Source organism: Bubalus kerabau, chromosome 5, assembly GCF_029407905.1.
Source record: "Bubalus kerabau isolate K-KA32 ecotype Philippines breed swamp buffalo chromosome 5, PCC_UOA_SB_1v2, whole genome shotgun sequence".
NCBI lineage: Eukaryota > Metazoa > Chordata > Mammalia > Artiodactyla > Bovidae > Bubalus > Bubalus kerabau.
Window position 1 is genome coordinate 78,485,209 of NC_073628.1, and position 25,280 is coordinate 78,510,488.

Sequence of the window (25,280 nt, forward strand, 5' to 3'; positions counted from 1 at the left end):
TAATCTAAGCTTCCATGTTACTCTTTCCATACATCTCAGCCTCTCCTCCCCTCTCCCCATGTCCATAAGTCTATTCTCTATGTCTCTTTCTCCATTGCTGCCTTGTAAGTAAATTCTTCAGTATCATTTTTTTAGATTCCATATATATGCATTAGAATGCGGTATTTATCTTTCTCTTTCCGACACCTCGCTCTGTATAATGGGTTCTAGGTTCATCCACCTCATTAGAACTGACTCAAATGCATTCCTTTTTAAGGCTGAGTAATATTCCATTGTATATATGTACCACAACTTCTTTATCCATTCATCTGTTGATGGACATCTAGGTTGCTTCCATGTTCTAGCTATTGTAAACAGTGTTGCAATGAACAATGGGATACATGTGTCTTTTTCAATTTTGGTTTCCTCAGGGTATATGCCTAGGAGTGGGATTGTGGGTCGTATGGTGGTTTTATTCCTAGTTTTTAAAGGAATCTCCATACCGTCTTCCATAGTGGCTGTATCAATTTGCCTTCCCACCAACAGTGCAAGAGCGTTCCCTTTTCTCCACACCCTCTCCAGTATTTATTGTTTGTAAACTTTTTGATGATGGCCATCCTGACCAGTGTGAGCTGATATCTGATTGTAGTTTTGATTTGCATTTCTCTAATAATGAGTGATGCTGAGCATCTCTTCATGTGTTTGTTAGCCATCTGTATGTCTTCTTTGGAGAAGTGTCTGTTTAGGTCTTTTCCCCACTTTTTGATTGGTGTGTTTGTTTTTCTGGTATTGCTTGTATATTTTGGAAATGAATCCTTCATCAGTTGCTTCTTTAGCTATTATTTTCTCCCATTCTGGGGGTTGTCTTTTCACCTTGCTTATAGTTTCCTCTGCTGTGCAAAAGCTTTTAAGTTTGATCAGATCCCACTTGTTTACTTGTGTTTTTATTACTCTAGGAGGTGGGTCATAGAGGACCTTGCTTTGATTTGTGTCATCGAGTGTTCTCCTTATGTTTTCCTCTAAGAGTTTTATAGTTTCTGGTCTTACATTTAGGTCTTTAATCCATTTTGAGTTTATCTTTGTGTATGGTGTTCTAATTTCATTCTTTTACACATAGCTGTCCAGTTTTCCCAGCACCATTTATTGAAGAGGCTGTCTTTGCCCCATTGTATAGTCTTGCTTCATTTGTCAAAAATAAAATACCCATAGGAACATTGGTTTATTTCTGGGCTTTCTATCTTGTTCCTTTCACCTATATTTCTATTTTTGTGCCAGTACCATACTGTCTTGATGACTGTAGCTTTGTAGTATAATCTGAAGTCAGGAAGGTTGATTTCTCCAGCTCCATTCTTCTTTCTCAAGATGGATTTGGCTATTCAAGGTCTTTTGTGTTTCCATATGAATTGTAAATTTTTTTGTTCTAGTTCTGTGAAAAATGTCATTGGTAATTTGATAGGGATTGCATTGAATCTATAGGTTGCATTTGGTAGTATAGTCATTTTCACAGTATTGATTCTTCCTACCCAGGAACATGGAATATCTGTCCATCTATTTGTCATCTTTGATTTCTTTCATTAGTGTCTTATAATTTTCTGGGTACAGTTCTTTTGTATCTTTAGGTAAGTTTATTCCTAGATATTTAATTCTTTTTGTTGCAATGGTGAATGGGATTGATTCCTTAATGGGATTAATTTCTCTTTCTGATTTTCATTGTTAGTATATAGAAATGCAAGTGATCTCTGTGTATTGATTTTTGTATCCTGAAACTTTGCTAAATTCACTGATTAGCTTTAGTAATTTTCTGATACTATCTTTAGGATTTCCTATGTATGGTATCATGTCATCTGCAAACAGTGAGAGCTTTACTTCTTCTTTTCTAATCTGGATTCCTTTTATTTCTTTTTCTTCTCTGATTGCTGTAGCTAGGACTTCCAGAACTATGCTGAATAATAGTGGTGAAAGTGGACACGCTTGTCTTGTTCCTGATCTTAGAGGGAATGCTTTCAATTTTTCACCATTCAGAATAATGTTTGCTGTAGGCTTATCATAAATGGTCTTTACTATGTCGAGGTAGGTTCCTTCTATGCCCATTTTTTGAAGAGTTTTAATCCTAAATAGGTGCTGAATTTTGTTAAAGACTTTTTCTGCATCTATTGAGGTGATCATATGGTTTTTATCTTTCAATTTGTTAGTATGGTGTATCACGTTGATTGATTTGCATATATTGAAGACTCCTTGCATCCCTGGAATAAACACAACTTGATTATGATGTATGAGCTTTTTGATGTATTGCTGAATTCTGTTTGCTAAAATTTTGTTGAGGATTTTTGCATCTATGTTCATCAGTGATATAGGCCTGTAGTTTTCTTTTTTTGTGTGTTGTCTTGTCTGGTTTTGGTATCAGGGTAATAGTGGCCTTGTGGATGAGTTTAAAAGTGCTCTTTCCTCTGTAGTTTTTTTAAAGAGTTTTAGAAGGGTAGGCATTAGCTCTTCTCAAAATATTTGATAGAATTTTCCTGTGAAGACATCTGGACCTGGGCTTTTGTTTTTTGGGAAATTTTTGATCACAGCTTCAATTTCAGTGCTTGTAATTGGGTTGTTCATAATTTCTATTTCTTCTTCAGTCTTGAAAGATTAAACTTTTCTAATAATCTGTCCATTTCTTCCAGGTTATCTATTTTATTGTCATATAGTTGTTCATAATAGTCTCTTATAACCCTTTGTATTTCTGCATTGTCTGTTGTAACCTTTCCTTTTTCATTTCTAATTTTGTTGATTTGATTCTTCTCTCTTTTTTTCTTGATGAGTCTGGCTAAAGGTTTATCAATTTTGTTTATCTTCTCAAAGAACCAGCTTTTAGCTTTACTAATATTTACTATTGTTTCTTTCTTTTTTTTTTCATTTATTTCTACTCGGATCTTTATGATTTCTTTCCTTCTACTAATTTTTTTTTTGTTCTTCTTTTTCCAGTTGTTTTAGGTGTAAAATTAGGTTGTCTATTTGATGTTTTTCTTGTTTCTTGAGGTAGGATTATATTGCTATAAACTCTCTTAGAACTGCTTTTGTTGCATCCTATAAGTTTTGTCATATTTTCATTGTCATTTGTTCCTAGAAAAATTTTGATTTCCCTTTTGATTTCTTCAGTAACCTGTTGGTTATTTAGAAACATGTTGTTTAATCTCCATGTGTTTGTGTTTCTTATAGTTTTTTTCTTGTAATTGATATCTAGTCTCATAGCATTGTGGTCAGAGAAGATGCTTGATATGATTTCCATTTTCTTAAATTTACTGAGGTTCAATTTGTGACCCAAGATGTGACCTATCTTGGAGAATGTTCCATGTGCACTTGAGAAGAAGTTGTATTCTTTATTTGGATGGAATGTCCTGAAGATATCAAGGAGATCCATCTCATCTAATGTATCATTTAAGATTTGTGTTTCCTTATTCATTTTCTGTTTTGATGATCTGTCCATTGGTATGAGTTGGGTGTTAAAGTCTCCTACTATGATTGTGTTACTGTCAATTTCTCCTTTTATGTCTGTTAGTGTTTGTCTTGTGTATTGAGGTGCTCCTATGTTGGGTACATAGACATTTACAATTGTTGTGTCTTCCTCTTGGATTGATTCCTTGATCTTTATATAGTGTCCTTCCTTATCTCTTGTACTCTTCTTTACTTTAAGGTCTATTTTGTCTGATATGAGGATTACTATTCCAGCTTTCTTTTGCTTCCCATTTGCTTGGAATATATTTTTTCATCCTCTCACTTTCAGTCTATATGTGTTTTTAGGTCTGAAGTGGGTTTCTTGTAAACAGCGTATATATGGGTCTTGTTTTTGTATCCATTCAGCCAGTCTGTGTCTTTTGGTTGGAGCATTTAATCCATTTACATTTAAAGTAATTATTGATATATATGTTCCTATTGCCATTTTCTTAATTTTTTGGGGTTATTTTATAGATCTTTTTTCTTCTCTTGTATTTCTTGACTATGTAAGTCCCTTTAACATTTGTTGCAATGCTGGTTTGGTGGTACTGAATTCTCTTAACTTTTGCTTGTCTGAAAAGATTTTATTTCTTCATTAATTTTGAATGAGATCCTTGCTGGGTACAGTAATCTTGGTTGTAGATTTTTCCCTTTCAGTACTTAAAATATATCCTGCCATTCGCTCTGTCCTGCAGAGTTTCTGCTGAAAGATCAGCTGTTAGGCATATGGGGTTTCCCTTGTATGTTACTTGTTGCTTCTGCCTTGATGCTTTTAATATTCTTTCTTTGTGTTTAGTCTTTATTAGTTTGATTAGTATGTGTCTTGGCATGTTTCTCCTTGGGTTTATCCTGTGTGGGACTCCTTGTGCCTTTTGGACTTGATTGACTATTTCCTTTTCCATTTTGGGGAAATTTTCAACTATAATCGCTTCAAAAATTTTCTCACGCCCTTTCTTTTTCTTATCTTCCTCTGAGACCCCTATAATTCAAATGTTGGTGCATTTGATATAGTCCCAGAGGTCTCTGAGACTGTCCTCAGTTCTTTTCATTCTTTTTACCTTATTCTGTTCTTCAGAAGTTATTTCTACCATTTTGTCTTCCAACTCATTGATTCATTCTTCTGCTTCAGATATTCTGCTATTAATTCCTTCTAGAGTATTTTTGATTTCAGCAATTGTGTTGTTTGTCTCTGTATGTTCTTTAATTCTTCTAGGTCTTTGTTAATTAATTCTTGAATTTTTTCTCCATTTTGTTTTCAAGTTTTTTGATTATCTTTACTATCATTATTCTGAATTCCCTTCCAGGTAGTTTGCCTATTTCCTCTTCATTTATTTGGACCTCTGTGTTTCTAGTTTGTTTCTTCATTTGTGCAGTATTTCTCTGCCTTTTCATTATTTTTTTAAAATTTATTTTGTTTGAGGTTTCCTTTCCCCAGGCTTCAAGGGAAGTTGAATTCTTTCCTTGAAGAAGGTTGAATTCTTTCTTCCTTTTGGTTTCTGCCCTCCTAAGTTTGGTCCAGTGGTTTGTGTGAGGTTTGTATAGGGTGAGATTTGTCCTGAGTTTTTGTTTGTTATTTGTTTTTCCTCTGATGGGCAAGGCTGAGTGAGTGGTAATCCTGTCTGTTGATGATTGGGTTTGTATTTTTGTTTTGTTTTTTGTTTAGATGAGGTGTCCTGCACAGGGTGCTACTGGTGGTTGGGTGATGCTGGGTCTTGTATTCAAGTTCTTTCTTTTATGTGAGTTCTCACAATTTGATATTCCCCAGGGTTAGTTCTCTGGTAGTCTAGGGTCTTGGAGTCAGTGCTCCGACTCCAAAGGCTCTTCGCTTGGTCTCTGATCAAGAACAAAGATTCCACAAGTGGTTTGTTATGGCATTAAGTGAGATTAAAACAAATATCCAAAAATGAGAAATCAAAGATGAACCCCAGGCAAATGACAGTTAAAAAATCAGGCAAATAATAATTAAAATAATGGAATAAAATAATGGAATACCCATGAGCAAAGTGAAAACAGTCCAACAAAAACAAAGTACAGTAGATTGATCTGGTGAACAAAGGAAATCAAAAATTATATTTACCAGTTAAGAACAAAACTAACTAAAGCACAAACTGGAAAACAAAACTAAAGCAAGGTGCCAAGTGGGGAATAAAACAATGAAAACAAAACTAACAAATTTGTTGAGAGGAAAGGAAAGAAAGAAAGAATAGATATGCCAAGTTAAATAGAGGTAGATGAAGAAGATTTATATACATTAAAGATTAACTGCAAGGGGAAAAGAACAGTAGGAAAGGCAAACAAAGAAATAAATGTAGAAAAATATGATAGGTTTAAAAAATTAAAATTATATAAAAGAGAAAAAAATAATGGAAGAAGAGAGAAAAAAGAAAAAAAAAAAAGAGGAAAACTCCACAGAACTGCAAAAGCCCAGTGTAAAGACAGGTTTATAGCAACAGTAGAAACTGTGACTAAATATACACATATACATATACACCCATAAGCAAAATCAAAACAGACCAAAAGAATAAAGTACAATAGATTGACCTGGCAAACAAAGGAAACCAAAAATTATATCTGCTAGAACAAAACTAATTAAAGCATAAACTGGAAAACAAAATTAAAGCAGGTGCCAATTGGGGGATAAAGCAATGAAAATAAAACTACAACTATAACAAAGTGGGGATAAAAGGAGGAAAAAAAAATTCCAAAAGACTCTACAGAACAAGTCAAAAAATAAGAATAATAAATGTTTTTCTTGAGTCACTGCTGTCAGAGCCCTTTCCCTCGCTGGGAATCACAGTCCACCTCGCCTCCCTGGGATGCCCTCCAGCACTGTGCTGATCTCTGGACCAGCTCTGGGGGCAGCTCAGATTCTAATCTGGTCCTACTCCTCTGTGTTCTTGCCTCCAATGTCCACAGGTATTAGAACTAGTGCGTTTTCTTTTGTGGGAGCTCTCAGTGTCATTTTGAATATTCCATAGACACGGAGCCTGCCTAGTTGATTGTGTGGATTTAATCTGCAGCTTGTATAGCTGGTGGGAAGGTTTTGGGTCTTCTTCCTTAGCCACGCTCCCCCTGGGTTTCAACTGTGGTTTTATTTCCACCTCTGCATGTGTGTCGTCACTGGGATTTGCTCCTGAGGCTGCCCTGGAGGACTTGGGTTTGGCCCTGTGAGGGCCAGGTGTGGAGGTGGTGCAGCCGCTTGGGTTGCAGGGGTTCTGGCAGCACCAGGTACTCAGGGGAGTTGGTGGCTAGGGCAGCAGGAAATATAGTGCTCTAGAAGGGTATGGGAACCAGTATTATTATTGCCTGGAAAATCCCCCTCCCTGACAGAGAAGCCTGGCAGGCCACAGTCTGCTGCTGCTGCTGGGTCGCTTCAGTCGTGTCCGATTCTGTGCGACCCCACAGATGGCAGCCCACCAGGCTGCTCTGTCCCTGGGATTCTCCAGGCAAGAATATTGGAGTGGGTTGCCATTTCCTTCTCCAGCGCATTCATGCATGCTAAGTTGCTTCGGTTGTGTCCGACTCTGTGCGACCATATGGACAGCAGCCCTTCAGGTTCCACTGTCCACAGGATTTTGCAGGCAAGAATATTGGAGTAGGTTGCCATTAGGGTCACAAAGAGTCAGACATGACCAAAGCGACCTTGGGTGCATAGACACAAGACATTTTTTGCCTTGTGGCAGCTTTGCCTTAGTGAGAGTTGAGCATGAGGGTGGCACGGTTGCTTGGCTTGTGGGGACCCTGGTGGTGCCAAGTGTATAGGGACACGGACTGCCTCTGCAGGAGTTATGGCCCTTTCAGAGTCTTTTTTCCAGTCTCTGGTAGCTGGCAATCAGCCTCTTTGGCCAGGCTTTCTCCTTAGCTCTGCCCTTTCAGGTGCTTAGAGGGCTCCCTTGCCTGGGGTCCTTCTCTGCTGTTTGGTGCGTCAGGCACATAGGGGCCCCCCCTGGCTGGGGTCCTACTCTGTAGATTGGCATGTCAGGCAGTTAAAGGGGCACCCTGGATGGGGTCCTATCCTGTAGTTCAGTGTGGCAAGCATTTGATGGGCCAGCCTCTTTATTGTTTAGCTGCTGTTGCTGGCCAAGTTTTGCGCAGAGCTGTATATTCTTTTCCACTGGTCAGGTACTCCTGTCCCCTCTCTGCATGCACTTCTGTGTCTGAAGGTGTAGTCCTGATGTATCCATGGAGAGAGATACACTCCATGTCCACCTACTCCTCCGCCATCTTGCTCTCTCTCAAGTTTTATTTTATTTTCAATTGGAGGATAATTACTTTACAATATTGTGTTAGTTTCTGCCAAACATCAGCATGACTCAGTTATAGGTACATATATGTCCCCTCCCTCTTGAACCTCCCTCCCTGATGTGGACCATATTTAATGTCTTTATTGGATTTGTCACAATATTTATCATTTCCATTTTATGTTTTGGTTATTTGGCTGTGAGCCATGTGGGATCTTTTCCCTGACCAGAGACTGAAACGGCACCCCGTGCATTGGAAGGCAAAGTCCTGACGACTGACCACCAGGAAAGTCCCCCTGGAGGATGTTTCTATGTAGTCTAAGTGGAGGAGGAGATCGACTTCTTCCAAAGGGAGGGTGACAAGGGGGTCCTCCTAGTTCCTGGGCCTGAGTCCCCATGTATATAACTTAAAACAGAAAGGTCTTTCTGCTGACCCAGTAAGTGTTGCCTAGTCCCGGTTACATGATTTGCTGAGCCCAGTGGAAAATAAAAATGTGGACTTCTCGTTAAAAATTTATGTAGAGTTTTAAGACAGTGACAGCAGAGTTAACCAAGCATGGGGTGCTTCTAGGTGGGGGCCCTGTCTGTCTGCACCCTTGTATGTACAGGAAGCCAGCCCTGGTGCTCTTTGATGAAGGTTTCAAGTTCTGGACTTTGGTGATGAGTTTCTTCTACTTATTTATTTAGAAATTTCTATAAAATCTTTTGGGTGTTAAAAAAGGGATAAAGAAAAATATTTTTTTAAAAAATCAATGTACCCACCACTGGCTTAAGAGACACAGACATAGAGAACAAAGGTATGGTTACCAAGTGGGGAATGGAGGAGGGTGGGATGAATTGGGAGATTGGGATTGACATATGTACATTATTGATACTATGGGTAAAATAGATAACTAATGAGAACCTACTGTATAACAGAGGGAACCTACTCAATGTCATGTGGTGACCTAAATGGGAAGGAAATCCAATAAAATAAGGCATATATCTATACCTATGGTTGATTTACTTTGCTGTACAGCAGAAAGTAACACAACATTGTAAAGCAAATATATGCCTTTGAGATACATGGTGACAAATATATTTGAAACACCTTTTTTGCTCTCTAGAAGTAACATGAACCACAGGAGTTTATCACTCTTGCACATGTCTGCTAAGTCGCTTCAGTCGTGTCCGACTCTGTGTCACCCCATAGACGGAAGCCCACCAGGCTCCCCCGTCCCTGGGATTCTCCAGGCAAGAACACTGGAGTGGGTTGCCATTTCCTGCTCCAATGCATGAAAGTGAAAAGTGAAAAGTGAAAAGGAAGTCGCTCAGTTGTGTCCGACTCTTAGCGACCCCATGGACTGCAGCTTACCAGGGGCCTCTGTCCATGGGATTTTCCAGGCAAGAGTACTGGGGTGGGGTGCCTGGCCTTCTCCTTGCACATGTCTACACTTACACTATATACCTCTGATAAAGATGAATTTTTAAGTGATACAGGGAAATATTTTCTCATGCAACTGAACAAGGAATCCTGTGAGACACAGGATTAGACACATCTGAATCAGTGTGGTCAGGGAGTCCTGGTCTTTTTGGGGGGAGGGGAATATAGATTCCTTTGCATTTTTGTTCATTGCTTCTGTTTTCTTCAGCCCACATCTACCTCCCTTCCTGCCCTTTGTAGAATCTGTAAACATCTCCTTTCTGTACACCCTGTCTTCTTCCATTTCGTCTTACTTACTACTTGCTCCTTCTATAATGCAAAGCACCAGAGTCTGGCTCCAGGTCAGACTTCCTTTCTACCCCATAGCTATTCTGAGTCATGGTGTGGGGATTAATCTGGTCAGATGAGCTATTGATATTTAGTGTTTTAGGTTCAGTAGGCCCTAGTGACTTAGAAAAGTGAAGCTCCAGAGAGAGAGAATCTGGTGGAATGAAAAAGATATATATATATACATTTAAAAAGTTGAATGAAGTGAATTCAACAATGAATATTCAGCAAAAAGTCCCATTTGGAGAATTACAAAGAGGGACTGTGAGGGTAGGGGGAGAGGGCTGTGCTCAGCTATGCAACTCTGTGCAGGCATTAATGCAGTGGGAAATGTGATTTTGCCAAAAATAAGGGTGTGGCCCATGAAAGTTGGGACTTGGAGCCTGGAATTGTCCCACACAGTTATAATAATTAAACAATTAATAGTTTACATATCCTCCCTGCCTTTGAAAAATAAAAAATGCCTTCAAATCTTGCACATCCTCCAGATGACTATTGGAAACTTTATGCAAAACTTAGCAGTTATAAAGAAGGGCCATTGTGATTGGCTGATTTTTCTGTCTCTAAGGATTTATCTGCAGAGCAGTAGCAGGACAAAGAGTTCAGGGATGGATTTTGGCGAGTGTTTGAACTGACTAAAATAAAAGACACCAACGCATCCCTAATTGCCTGACCAAATACTTTACACTGCATCCCTCCAAGTTCATGTGAATAATATGGTTGCAAAAGGCCAATAATAATGACCAGGATTTCCAGCTCAGAGAGTGATTGCAAATTTGACTCATGTGCTGTCCCCAAAATTGCTCTGGCCTAATTACTGTTAAAAACAGATAAAGATAAACGTTAACACGGCCCCAGTGAGTCATCTGGTCAGGGCTCACATTACAGAAGCAGTCATTCTGGGAGGAGAATTGAGGACAAATACTTTGAGAGTGGCCACAAATGATGGCAGAGGACAAGCCTGCTAAGAAGCCTGAGTTTGGTTCCCAGGAATGGAGAGCGAGATAACTGCTACATGATCATAGGGCTTTTCATCAATCTTTTCTGTTAATAAACACATGCAATTGCCATATGGAAATAGGATTTGCTGCCCCAATTCCTCCTAAAATAGAGCATTTCTAATTGCAGTTATTTAACTCCTTTCCAAAGTACTCTCCTTACTCTTCCTTTAGCAATACTTGTTTTAATTATTTGGGTTAGCTTAGCATGTGAAGGAAAAGGGAGTGGAACTGGCAATTGGAAAGACTTCTCTGAAACTGGCCCTAGAGTCGTCCTCAGGTAAGTAGTATGGGCTTCCTTACAGATAAAGAAAATTAGGAGCCAGAGATACCCTATAAGTCAAGTGCCCCACTGTGCCTCTAGCTCCGTGATCAATCACGATGTTCAGTATGGCAGCCTCTCTGGGTTTCAGTTTTCTCATAGATACCTTGGGAGTGATGATACTTACCCTAAAGCAATATTATTGGTTAATTGCTAAGGGGAGTAAGGTTTTAATAAATAATTCTATTCTGTAGGAAAGGTTTTGAGGATGTGCTCTGGGTACAGATGGTCTGCTGTTCGATCCTGGGTACACAAAGGATGGTTGGTCCTCTGCCGACCGGCCCCCATTGTGTCTGCTTCTTATGCTCTCCTTACAGATGTTCTCTGGGAAAGGGACAATTTATGACAGGCCAGTTCTGGTGATCCTTGGGCTGAAAGCATTGCTGTTTTGCAACTGAGAGTTTTACTTCTTTTAAAGATTGAATTGACTCCTTAATTTTCCTTCCTACTCTGGAAATTCCAACATATACACTCTCAAATTCAAAGGGGTTTAGAAGCAAAAATATCTGAACTGCCACACTAAAAATATTTCTACTACTACAGAAAAAAGATGTAAGAAATACGATAGGAAATTTTAAAATAATGAGAAAATGGGGTTAAATATGATTTATTTGTAGTAGCAACAAACTGGAAATAACTTAAATATCCATCAATAGGGGATCACTAAATAGCCATTAAAATACTGTTATAGAAAGATACATAATGTCATAGGAAAATGTTAACATGTGGATATATGAAAAAACTAGATTTTAACCGCATCATCAAAATATTAATACATTTAGGGTTGTTGTTGTTTAGTCACTTAGTCATGTCTGACTCTTGCAACCTCATGGACTGTAACCTGCCAAGCTCCTCTGTGGGTGGGATTTCCCAGGCAAGAATACTGGAGTGGGTTGCCATTTTCTTCTCTAGGGGATTTTCCCAACCGAGGGATCAAAACTACATCTCCTGGATTGCAGGTGGACTCTAACACTGAGCCACATGGGAACCTCCCATGTATGATGATAAACTATGGATGCTTTCTTCCTAATTGTTAAAGAAGACACATAACAGAAAATTTATCATCTTAACTATTTTTAAGTGCAAGTTCCGTCTTAAGTATATTTACAGTGTCATGCAACCAATTTCCAGGACATTTTCATCTTGCAAAACTGAAATTCTGCACCCATTAAACAACTGTTCCATGTCCTCCTTCTGCAGCCTCTGGCAACTATCATTCTGATTTCTGTGTCTGTGAACTGGACTACACTAGGTGACCCCATGTAAGTGGAATCAATACAGCATTTGTCCTCTCATGACTGGCTTATTTCACTTGGCATCATGTCCTCAGGATGCATCTATGTTGTAGCATGTGACAGGGTTTCCTCTCTTTTTTTCAAGGCTGAATTATATTCCATCATGTGTATACACCACATCCTGTTATTCATTCATAGATTGCCTCATATTTGGGTTGCTTCCACTTCTTGGCCTTTATGAATAAAACTTCTGTGAACATGAGTGTGCAACCATCTCTTTGAGATCCTGCTTTCAATTCTTTTGGGTATATACCCAGAAGCGGGATTGCTGGATCACATGGTTATTCTAGTTTTTTTTTTTTGTTTTTTTTTTTTTTTTTTTTTGAGGAACTACCATACCGTTTTCTGCAGTGGCCACACAATTTTACATCCTTACCAATAGTTGACAAGGGTTCCCTTTTTTCCACATCTTTACCAACACATGTTACTTTCTATATTTTTTTTTAAATAGTAGTAATTTTTTTGTACTTTGTACTTTGATATAATTCCTTATTTGTTTTTTACTCTACTGCTAAGTCACTTCAATCATGTCCGATCCTGTGCAACCCCATAGATGGCAGCCATTTCCTTCTCCAATGCATGAAAGTGAAGAGTGAAAGTGAAGTCGCTCAGTAGTGTCCAACTCGTAGCGACCCCATGGACTGCAGCCCACGAGGCTCCTCCGTCCATGGGATTCTCCAGGCAAGAGTACTGGAGTGGGGTGCCATTGCCTTCTCCATTTTTACTCTAACAATTACTTTCGTAATTAGAAAACCCATAGTAAATGTAATGTAGGAGATATGGTGGAAGGACCAATATTTTCTGTGTCTCGTTTATAAGGACTGAAGGATTGGGTATTCCTGGGTTGCTGTTCTAATGACCATCTTACCTATTCCATAGCCATGAATCTGCGTAGCTGAGCATTAGGTATGGTGTCCAACAACATGGTCTGAAGGAAAAATATCACAGAGTGTTTTCAACACTCTTGTTTGCACACTAGGAAGCAAAAGACATGGTTTAGGCTTTTTCTGTACTTCCACAAAAGAACTAGTTGAATTTCAAAAATTAAAAATGTCAGTTATTTTAATGAAAAAGATTAGTCAAACCAGTGGTCCCTAACATATTTGGCACCAGGGACCAGTTTCATGGAAGACAATTTTTGCATGGGCTGGAATGTGGGGGTTATGGTTTCAGGATAGTTCAAGTGCAGTAGGATTTGTGCTCCAATGAGAATCTAATGCCACCACTGCTCTGACAGGAGGCAGAGCTTAAGTGGTAATGCAAGTGATGGGGAGCAGCTATAGATACACATGAAGGTTTGCTCACGCACCCACTGCTCACCTCCTGCTGTGTGGCCTTGTTTCCCAATGGACTGGTATCAGTTGAGGACCCCTGAGTTAGATCAAGTAGTTTGCATTTTTATGCAACAATAGGCTGATTTATTTGAAATTTGAAGAGAATAATTAGCATAATATACGACTTCATAGGGCTTCCCTGGTAGCTCAGCTGGTAAAGAATCTGCCTGCAATGCAGGAGACCCCAGTTCAATTCCTGGGTTGGGAAGATCCCCTGGAGGAGGGATAGGCTACCCACTCCAGTATCCTTGGGCTTCCCTGGTAGCTCAGATGGTAAAGAATCTGCCTGCAAAGTGTGAAGCCCTGGGTTTGATCCCTGGGTTGGGAAGATCTCCTGGAGGAGGAAACGGCAACCCACTCCAGTATTCTTGTCTGAAGAATCCCCATGGACAGAGGAGCCTGCTGATCTACATACAGTCCATGGGGTCACAAAAAGTCAGACAGGACTGAGCGACTAAGCACAGCACGTGACTTCATAGATTGCAGTTCATATTCTTTTAGTGATAACTGGTTTGACAGCTGGCCAAACTTCACTTTTGCAGGTGAAAGGTCATCATGTATTCTTAATAAAGCTTTTAACACCACACAGTACCACCACCTCACAGTTATTTATAGAAGGCCTTACTAAGAAATAGTTGCTCTGCTTGCATTGCCTTATTTAATTCTGTCTATGAAGGCTCGATAAAGGACAGAAATGGTATGGACCTAACAGAAGCAGAAGATATTAAGAAGAGATGGCAAGAATACACAGAACAACTGTACAAAAAAGATCTTCACAACCCACATAATCACAATGGTGTGATCACTGACCTAGAGCCAGACATCCTGGAATGTGAAGTCAAGTGGGCCTTAGAAAGCATCACTACAAACAAAGCTAGTAGAGGTGATGGAATTCCAGTTGAGCTATTCCAAATCCTGAAAGATGATGCTGTGGAAGTGCTGCACTCAATATGCCAGCAAATTTGGAAAACTCAGCAGTGGCCACAGGACTGGAAAAGGTCAGTTTTCATTCCAATCCCAAAGAAAGGCAATGCCAGAGAATGCTCAAACTACTGCACAAGTGTCCTCATCTCACACGCTAGTAAAGTAATGCTCAAAATTCTCCAAGCCAGGCTTCAGCAATATGTGAACCATGAACTTCCTCATGTTCAAGCTGGTTTTAGAAAAGGCAGAGGAACCAGAGATCAAATTGCCAACATCCGCTGGATCATGGAAAAAGCAAGAGAGTTCCAGAAAAACATCTATTTCTGCTTTATTGACTATGCCAAAGCCTTTGACTGTGTGGATCACAATAAACTGTGGAAAATTCTGAAAGAGATGGGAATACTAGACCACCTGACCTGCCTCTTGAGAAATCTATATGCAGGTCAGGAAGCAACAGTTAGAACTGGACATGGAACAACAGACTGGTTCCAAATAGGAAAAGGAGTACATCAAGGCTGTATATTGTCACCCTGCTTATTTAACTTATATGCAGAGTACATCACGAGAAATGCTAGACTGGAAGAAACACAAGCTGGAATCAAGATTGCCGGGAGAAATATCAGTAACCTCAGATATGCAGATGACACCACCCTTATGGCAGAAAGTGAAGAGGAACTCAAAAGCCTCTTGATGAAAGTGAAAGAGGAGAGTGAAAAAGGTGGCTTAAAGCTCAACATTCAGAAAACGAAGATCATGGCATCTGGTCCCATCACTTCATGGGAAATAGATGGGGAAACAGTGGAAACAGTGTCAGACTTTATTTTTCTGGGCTCCAAAATCACTGCAGATGGTGACTGCAGCCATGAAATTAAAAGACGCTTACTCCTTGGAAGGAAAGTTATGACCAACCTAGATAGCATATTGAAAAGCAGAGACATTACTTTTCCAACAAAGGTTCATCTAGTCAAGGCTATGGTTTTTCCTGTGGTCATGTATGGATGTGAGAGTTGGACTGTGAAGAAGGCTGAGCGCCAAAGAATTGATGCTTTTGAACTGTGGTGCTGGAGAAGACGCTTGAGAGTCCCTTGGACTGCAAGGAGATCCAACCAGTCCATTCTGAAAGAGATCAGCCCTGGGATTTCTTTGGAAGGAATGATGCTAAAGCTGAAACTCCAGTACTTTGGCCACCTCATGCGAAGAGTTGACTCATTGGAAAAGACTCTGATGCTGGGAGGGATTGGGGGCAAGAGGAGAAGGCGACGACAGAGGATGAGATGGCTGGATGGCATCACGGACTCGATGGACGTGAGTCTGAGTGAACTCTGGGAGTTGGTGATGGACAGGGAGGCCTGGCATGCTTCGATTCATGGGGTCGCAAAGAGTCAGACACGACTGAGTGACTGATCTGATCTGATCTGATGAAAGGTAAAGTGAAAGTGAAAGTCACTCATTCGTTTCCAACTATTTGCGACTCCATGGACTACACTGTCCATGGAATTCTCCAGGCCAGAATACTGGAGTGGGTAGCTCATCCCTTCTCCAGGAGGTCATCCCAACCCAGGAATCAAATCAGGGTCGTCTGCATTGCAGGCAGATTCTTTACCTGCTGAGCTACCAGGGGAGCCCAATTCTGCCTATGTGCTGTGCTTAATGGCTCAGTTGTGTCTGACTCTTGCAACTCCATAGACTGTAGCCTGCCAGGCTCCTCTGTCAATGGGATTCTCCAGGCAAGAATACTGGAGCAGGTGGCCATTTCCCTCTCCAGGGATTCTGTCTATAGAGTAGACTAATTTTTTTTTTATAGACGAAAAACTAAGACTTGGAGATATTAACCAATTTACTTAAGACTGCTCAGTGATGTGCTCAAATATTAAGTATTGACTTTGGTTATATCTTCCCATACCACCTCATGCAGAAGAAACTGATACCAAAAATTGTATCTATTTTAATGATGGCTTTGAGGAAGAAACTGCCCTTGAATTCTTCTCTGCTTAAGCTTTTGATGTTAAGTCTTCTTCATCATGAAGTTAATTGATTTTTCAGTTTGGTTATTCTGCTTTTGAAAGTAGTAATTGGGGCAGCACTGAAGTAGAATTCATAAATTTCTAAGAATTAGAGAGGATTATTTTAGATGCATAGATTATTTTCCTTTTTCCTAACTGAGATCATGGCATCTGTTCCCATCACTTCATGGGAAATAGATGGGGAAACAGTGTCAAACTTTATTTTTTGGGGCTCCAAAATCACTGCAGATGGCGACTGCAGCCATGAAATTAAAAGACGCTTACTCCTTGGAAGGAAAGTTATGACCAACCTAGATAGCATATTCAAAAGCAGAGACAACATATTCAAAAGCCAACAAAGGTCCGTCTAGTCAAGGCTATGGTTTTTCCAGTGGTCATGTATGGATGTGAGAGTTGGACTGTGAAGAAGGCTGAGCGCTGAAGAATTGATGCTTTTGAACTGTGGTGTTGGAGAAGACTCTTGAGAGTCCCTTGGACTGCAAGGAGATCCAACCAGTCCATTCTAAAGGAGATCAGTCCTGGGTGTTCTTTGGAAGGAATGATGCTAAAGCTGAAACTCCAGTACTTTGGCCACCTCATGCAAAGAGTTGACTCATTGGAAAAGACTCTGATGCTGGGAGGGATTGGGGGCAGGAGGAGAAGGAGACCGTAGAGGATGAGATGGCTGCATGGCATCACCAACTCGATGGACTTGAGTTTGAGTGAACTTCAGGAGTTGGTGATGGACAGGGAGGCCTGGTGTGCTGCGACTCATGGCGTCACAAAGAGTCAGACAGGACTGAGCGACTGAACTGAATAGTTCATCATCAGAGAATAAGGACTAACCTGGTGCACTCTGTATACCCTGTGTCATTAGATGAATAATTTCAGGCTACCTAAGGAAGAAATCAAGACAGATTTCTGCTATCCTGCTTCCCTCCTGCTTCATTCTGAAAGGATTTGAACATCCTTCAAATATGAGATTAAGGGGTGAAAAATATGAGATTTTTTTTTTTTTTTGCCATCTTTTAATAGTAGCTCCTTCAGTTAGTGTAGCAGTAAAGAAAACAAAAAACAAATGTATTGGGGCCTGGTAAATGTATGTGCTGGTGAAGATTAGGAGACAGGACTAAGCAAAGGAGCAAGTGTATTTTTAATCAAATTGAAGTAACTGAACAGAGACAGGAAAATTGTTATTATTATTATTTTTAACTATTGACCATTAACAAGCAAGAAAATATTTTTACAATAGGCATCATCTATTCAGGAGTGCCTTGCTTATGCCAGGATCAGGGAATTGCAGTGAGAGTTCCTTTGTCTCCTATCTCACTCTCCCCCTCTGCTGGGTACTATTATTATCTCCATTTTTGTGTCCAGGAAACTTAGGCTCCGAGATGTTAAGTAACTTGTTCAAGGTCACCGGGCTAAGAAGAGTCAGAACTGGTGAGCCCAGGTCTGTGAAATCCAGAACCTGTCTTTATAACCAGGACGTTTTTCTGTCTCAGACATTTATAAGAATTGCTTATGCAGTTCTAAGCTGAGAGGCAGGATGAGAAAAGGACCTTGAATATAAAGATTACTGTCCAAATTGAACTTTTCTAGGCTCCAACCCAATGTTTGTGCAGGAGTTTGTGTGGCTGGAGACCTTATGGTCCTGCCCACCACTGGCAAGCTCTCTGCTCTCTCTGCCTCCAGTGGGAAGAGGAATGGGAGGGTCAAAGGGGTGAGGACAGCTTTAGGCTGTCAGGTGAGCGAGTTGGTGCAGTCCCAGGGCAGAGGAAGCCGAGTCCAAGGGAAAGGCTAGTTGAAGCTGTAATACTTTATGACTTACTAATGAATTCCATTTTATAGCCCAACTCCCTTAAGTTGTCTCTTCCTGTGATTAATTCTTGTTCTCCCCGTCCCCCTTAAGCAGACGGCTGTTGATAGGGAGTGTTCCGTGTTGAATGAGTAAAACGTACTAATGCATGTTCTCTTCAGCCAGAGATAACCTTGCTTTAAACATGATGGATGCAACTTTTACAAGGGGAGATATCATCAGAAAAGGGGCCTTGAGGCTTATGCGTCAGACCCTCGGGGATAAACTCACTGTCCAGCAGCATGTCAATCTCTCTCCTGATCATTTCGAATAACTTGATCTGTCTGTCAGTGTCCCTCAAATGAAGTGATTCATTGATGTAAATAACCCAACCACGGGGTCATTGTGGATTTAATCAACCTTTTTTTTCCCCCTCCCTGAAAAATATTCCACACCTTTTTCTTTCTCAGTTAACACCAAGACAAAGAAGCAAGGTTTCTGGGAACGTCATAGAGCTTAAAAGTCACTAAATGGCACGGTATTAGAAGGGACTCCTTTTGGGGACCAGAGAACTTTAGCTCTCCTGATACGTGTTTGTGTGTAGACTTGCAAAGATTTAGAGAAAGAACAGAGAGGTTTTGCTGGTGAGGATTAGACATTTAGTAATTTCAACTCAAGTCACCTCAATCCCATACTTCTTAATTTTGACCTTGTCCACCAAAATATACAGAATAAAGCCACTGGTGATCATTATTTACAGGGATGTGTCCAGGATTGAGAAAGCTCTAGATAAAAGGGAAGGACGGAGAGGAGGGAGCTGAGCTGGCAAACTGGCTGGGATTCCTAGGAGGAGGTGCTCACAGAATACAGGTGCCTACTTGAAAGCAGAAAGAAAAAGCAAAGCAAAAGTATCCTGATGTGCACAAATTATTTACAAGTCCATTTTCTTTTAGCTCTTATGAAGGATCTCTTCCATGCTGGCAGAAGACTTTAGTTTAAAGAAGAAAAAAAAAATTCTTTCTCGCAGAACTGATAACCAAATAAAATACTGTTATATTTTCTGTCTAATAAGCACAAGAAGTTCCATAACTCCCTTGATTAAGCGTATTATCCTTTTGCAGAAAGTCAGCTTGATTTATGCAAAAAGCGATTTGGACATACTTTCTCCGGCCATGGAGATTTCATAATTCCTGGTGTATGTCTGGAAAATCTCCTCTCGTCGTGAGTCCAAACCAAATTAATGTCTTCCAGAGTGACCTGAGGAATTAATGAGGTTTTTGCTGTCAGTTCTACCCATCCAGGGTCAAGTAAATCATTTGCTGGCTCTCGGGCCGCTGTTTTTTTTTGCTGCCTCTCTGACTCCACGTTCAATGATAACAACATTGCAGATGCCTTTGAAATACGGCATTGCCGACACTCTCCGTCCATCTGCTGGGACATATTTTAGGCTCTGCTTCTCTTTCTGCTGTAAACTCGGCCTTTAATGGAGTCGGTAATTGCTGATAAATGGGGTATCAATGAAGTCAGCGTACTGGAGGTTCCCCCATTCTTTTCGGCTGATGTATGCTATTTAAATCTCCTCTGACGTGACTTAGAATTATTGTGTGCCCAACTGGTGTTCTTGGCTGAAGACTTGAATTATTTTTTCCCTTTCTTCTTTTCAGACAAACTAAAGCTGGTCGGTAAGAGGCTTTCTTGGGGGCGCTTTGTTCTTCTTCCCAGAAGAAGTTCCACCACCTGCTGTAAGGTCGTGTCCACAGAATGAGGTGGAGTCTTCAGGACTTTCCTATCCCTCTCCCACCATCACTAGAGAACTAGGACCACCAGATCTCCTGGGAATCTAAGCTATGAAATAAGTGGAAGCTTTCCAAAGCTTTGAAAGTGACTCATTTGGTATCTTTGTACTGAAAGTCTGAAATTGTGTTTTCTCACTAAACTTCTCACTGTTTTTCCCTTTATTTAACTGTTTATAATCGAGCATTAAAAGCAGAAGCAATGATCCTCTCCCTTCTAGTCTCCTCATTCTATTTAATTTTTCATTTCTCACAAATATGTGCTCAATTTGCGGCTGCCAATGAGAAAACAACCCAGCTGGACTGGTGAATGTTTTTTCAAAACTTATTTTGTGTTGGAGTACAGCCGATTGACAATGTTATGATAGTTTCGGGTGTACGGCAAAGGGACTCGGTCCCTACATGTACATGTATCTGTTCTCCCCCAAACTCCCCTCCCATCCAGGCTGCCACATAACATTGAGCAAAGTTCCCTGTGCTAGTGAATTTTTATATGGATTCTAAGCCAACTGGTTAGAGGACCTGGGGGCCTGCTGTTTACCATTTTTCAAAATAGAAGTAGAATTTTAGAAATAGAAAAAGAATTTCTGTTTTCTTTCACAATACAAAAACCTACTAAAGGTACCTACCAACCACTGGTTTTCTGCTCCAAACCAGTCATATGGATATAAACATGTTCCTACAAGGAGTGAAAGGTTAAAGCTTCAAAAGTAGTCTGAATCTCCCTGACCTTCCAAACCTCAGTTTTCTCAGCTACAAAATAGAGACAGCCTTACCTGTCGTTTAGGACTTGGGAACCCTGTGGTGGCTGCTGCTGGCTCAGTTTTTCACACTTTCTATGTACTATGTCGTTTAATCCTCACCATCATTCTTTGAGGCAAGTACTATTCAACAGCATCATCTTACTGATGGGGAAATAGACACCAATAAAACAATGAGGCTTAAAAAAAGTTTTATAGGGTCTTCCCTGGTGGTCCAGTGGTTAAGAATCCACCTGCCAATGCAGGGTACACGGGCTTGATCCCCGATTGGGAAGATCTCACATGCTTCGGGGCAACTAAGCCTGTGCCGCAACTACTGAAGCCTTCGTACATAGAGCCCATGCTTTCGCAACAAGAGAAGCTACCGCAAGGAGAAGCCCATGCAGGGCAACTAGAGAGGAGCCCCGGCTACTGCAACTAGAGAAAGCCCAAGGGCCACAACAGAGATCCAGAGCAGCCCAAAATAAATTAAAAAAAAAAAAAAAACCAAACAATAAAAGTTTTATGGCTCTTAATGTTTTCAAAAGACTTTTCCCTATGTTATTCCATCTTCCCTCCTCAAAAATCTGTTAGGTATTTATTATGATGTTCCCTTCACTGGAATATACAGAGAAGATAAGAGGCCTTTTCAAGGTCACACAAGCCAGGAAGGGCAGCGTTATGACTTGAAAGAGACATAGTAATTATAAACATGCCTCAAGAAAAAAAAGTTTGAATAATATAATTGGATGCCTAATTGTCCTGGCCATGATATGATCCATTTGTGCCTGAGTGGAAAACAGCCTTGACACACTCATATTTTAGATTAGACCATAAAACCAACAAACAATAAGCCAAACTATTGTGAGCAAGCATGTGATAACTGAGGAAAGATGAGATGGGGCTGAGGAGAAGATGTGGAAGAAATTTCAGTGAACTAAATGAGGAACTTCAGGGAATTTGGTGAAAATTATGTTGGAGTTTGAGAGGAAACTCTGATGAATAATTTTGCTAAAACCCTGAAAATGTCAGGCTGGCTAACGCCTTTGAGTCCTCATCCATTTTTGATTTTGTTCAGCTGGGAAATACCTCAGAAGTTTTCCTTCGGCTCTTTGTTTTCTGTCTGTTGGAAGTGGGTGTGTGGTATCTATAGCTGTTTCCCTTTAAAATAAACCAAAAAGTAGAAGAAACTTTAGAATGAACTTTAGGGAACAGAATTGGGAAATGTTCCCTTTGAATTGTAGACAGTGGCTTTTTTTGTTTTCCTAGAAGGCAAGCTTTATTTTTCTAAATGAGAGTGGGGGACTTCCCTGGTGGTCTGGTGGTTAAGAATCCACCTGCCAACGCAGGGGACACAGGCTGATTCTTTGCTCCAGGAAGATAGATGCCACAAGCCGAGGGTCAACTAAGACCATGTCCACAACCGCTGAGCCCAAGCACATGGAGCCCAAGTGTCACAACTACTGAAGCCCATGTGCCCTAGAGCCTCTGCTCTGCAACAAGAAAAGCAACCGCAGTGAGAAGCCTGCACACTGAAACGGTAGCGTATACCCCACTCGCCCCAACTAGAGAAAGCCTGTGCACCAGTGAAGACCCAGCACAAACAAAAATTAATGAGTGGATGAATGAATGGGGTTGGCTAGGAGCAAGTATAGGTTCTGGGGGTGTAGTGTGAATAAGAACCTCTGAAATAATACCCACAGGATCACTGCATGGGTGGAGGCTGGACTAGATGGTCAAGCAGACTGCTTTGTGGGAAAGCCCTGTGTTTGAAACTCTCTTACTGTTACTTCCTAGTGAAAAAACCCTAGCAAGTCAGTGCATACTTAAGCCTCAGTTTTTTTTTTCACCTGGAAAGTGGGGGAAGCTAAGACCTAGCTCACAGGACTATTGGATGGGATAAAATATATGTGAGGTTTGCAAACTTTGAAGCAGTAGAAACTTCCCTTATTGCTCTTTATTAAGGATCCTCTCCCCAACATTTAAAAATTTATTTTTAATATTTATACAATTTTTAAGGGTAACTTTCCACTTATAGTTATTATAAAATATTGGCTATATGCCCCATGTTGTGCACCCTTGAGCCTGTCTTACACCCAGCAGTTTGTACCTCCCTCTCTCTCACCCCTATCTCCCCCCGGTAATCGCTAGTTTGTTCTCTGTATCTGTGAGCCTGATTTTTTTTTTTATTATATTCATTTGTATTTTTAAGACTGCTCATGTAAGTGAGATCATACGCTATTTGCCTTTCTCTGTCTGACTTATTTCACTTAGAGTAGCACCCTCCACGCCCATCCACATCCATCCAGCCAATTTTGCCCAAATGGCAAATTTTTTTTTTTTTTATGTCTGAGTAGTATTCTCCTCCCCTATATTTTAATGTGCGAAATTAAGTGAAGATTTAAATCAAGGGCCCCCTTGAAACCGTAACTAGATCAGCAAAAGTGTGGAGGATGTAGGGTTGATGGTGGTGGGTAGTAATTTGAAAGGGCAGATGGATTACGGCTTGATCATTTGTGTGTTTGGAGTTTGGCAAAACCTCTCACTGGAGCCTCCATCTTCTCTCCTACTGACTTCCTCCCTACATCAATGCCCAAACACGGGTCCTGCAGATGTGTGGTCATGAGCCAGTTGTTCCTCCATATTTTAGAGCCAAGATGCTTATCTTCAGGATCTAAGTGCTAGCCAGCAAAAACAATATACAGTTCGGCTTTACCTGGTTTCCCACTGAGCACTGCAGTGTATCATTAAACAGAAATGAAATGAAACACTTGGAAATTTCTGATGCACCCGCCATAAGCTGTCATCTGTTTTCCTCACCCGGCTTCACTCTGGAGAGTTCTCTTATAGAGGCTGCTGTGACCCTCCTGTTTGTATCTTCAAGCCACCCAGGTGCTGATGGTCTCTGATGCTCTCAGCAGGCAGGTAACCTTGACCTACCTTTGACAATAACCTAACCAGCCCTGACTTGCCAAGTTCTGAGAAACGGGTCTCCCAGCCCCTCTTCTCGCATCAATTAGTGTTTAGTTTGTAAAACTGCTGGGCAAGAATACAGTCTTGCACAGGATAAGGAGGAAGAAGCCATGTGTTATGAAAGTTCGATCTAATTTCTGGTGGCTTTGAGGGGCTAATAAGGCCCCCATTGCTGTGTCACTGTCATTCCCACTGGATGGAAACAGTGATACTCATCCTGTGATATTGTTGTGCGATTGTGCTGTGCTGGCTTAAGGCGTGAAATACACATGGTTTTGAGAACATGAGAGCCCCCTGCTCCTAGCCCAGGGCCTGGCTCAGGCTCTACTGGGGCCTGATGAATGCATCTTGAATAAGTGAATACATAAGTGGACAAATTGTGAAGTTGCCTTTGGTCAGTGACCAGGGAAGCAACATGTTTCTGGATGGGCAGCAGAATGTCTGTAAGGCTTGTATCCATGGGAGAACCATTATCACTTTGGCTGGGTTTTGGCTGGGAAAGTTGATGGTGTTTCTGCCTGGAAAATGCTTCCGTTGACAGAATGGAGGTCATGTGGGCTCAACACAGGGATTGGGGGCAGAAACCAGCAAGTGAGACAGAGGGCAGAGGGCCTGGAAGCCGGGTAGGCAGTGTGGGCTCCATCCTGAAGGCAAAGAGAAGGCAGCATACATTTTTTTTTTCAGCCAAAATGTGATGTGGATGCAGGTATCTAAGTCTATCCATCTATCTTGGGCTTTTCACTTGGCTCAGTGGTAAAGAATCTGCCTGCCAATGCAGGAGACTCTAGTTCAAAACCTGAGTCACCTGGAGAAGGGGACTGAAGAAGGGGAAGGAAGATCCCCTGGAGAAGGACATGGCAACCCACTCCAGCATTCTTGCCTGGGAAATCCCATGGACAGAGGAGCCTGGTGGGGTACAGTCCATGGGGTTTCAAAGAGCTGGACACAACTTAGTGACTGAACATGTATGCATCTATCTATTTATCTATTCATCCATCTTCCATTTATCTATTTATGCATCCTTCTACCTATCTGAGAACGAGACACACAGGAAGTGAGAAAGAGTGAGTGAGAGAGAGAGAAATCAATCAGCCAGTGGCAACCCACTCCAGTATTCTTGCCTGGAGAATCCCACAGATAGAGGAGCCTGGTGGGCTATAGTCTATGGGGGTCACAAAAGATTCGGACACAACTTGGTGACTAACCAGCAAACAACTTGTATTAATGCCTAATAATACTGAGTCCCTTCCCAGAAGATTTCAAAATAAGAGAACTGGATGAGAAAAGCAGTTGCCACATATACATAGCCTAGGATGTGCTTGTCTCCATGCCATGTCCTCTTATGCATTTTCCTCTTTCTTGCCAATTGTCATTGTAATATTATTCCATTTATTGAGAGAATCATTAGAAAGAACCAATTGCCTATTAGGACAATAAGGAGCTGTATGTGAATACCTGCTGGATAAGGCTGAGCAGGAGATGGAGGCATGCACTGATGATCCTCTGGCCTGGGAAGATGATTGGAGCAAATTGAGTCTAGTAGTTGGAATAGGTGGTAAACTGGCAGGTACCAGGAATGGTAACAGAAGACCATTGGCTTGAGAACCACTTCCTTCATCCTGAAACATCTGCTTTGGTCTCTGCCATTCA

General features: G+C 40.9%; 1 long non-coding RNA gene across 1 annotated transcript in view; it reads left to right on the forward strand.

Moving 5' to 3' along the window:
- Window positions 1–20,112, forward strand: part of LOC129652869 (uncharacterized) — a 140,048-nt gene extending 119,936 nt beyond the window's left edge. Inside the window, exon 3 of the long non-coding RNA XR_008714821.1 lies at window positions 19,789–20,112. This is a non-coding gene — a long non-coding RNA (uncharacterized LOC129652869). The remainder of the gene's footprint in view (window positions 1–19,788) is intronic.
- Window positions 20,113–25,280: the final 5,168 nt, after the last annotated feature.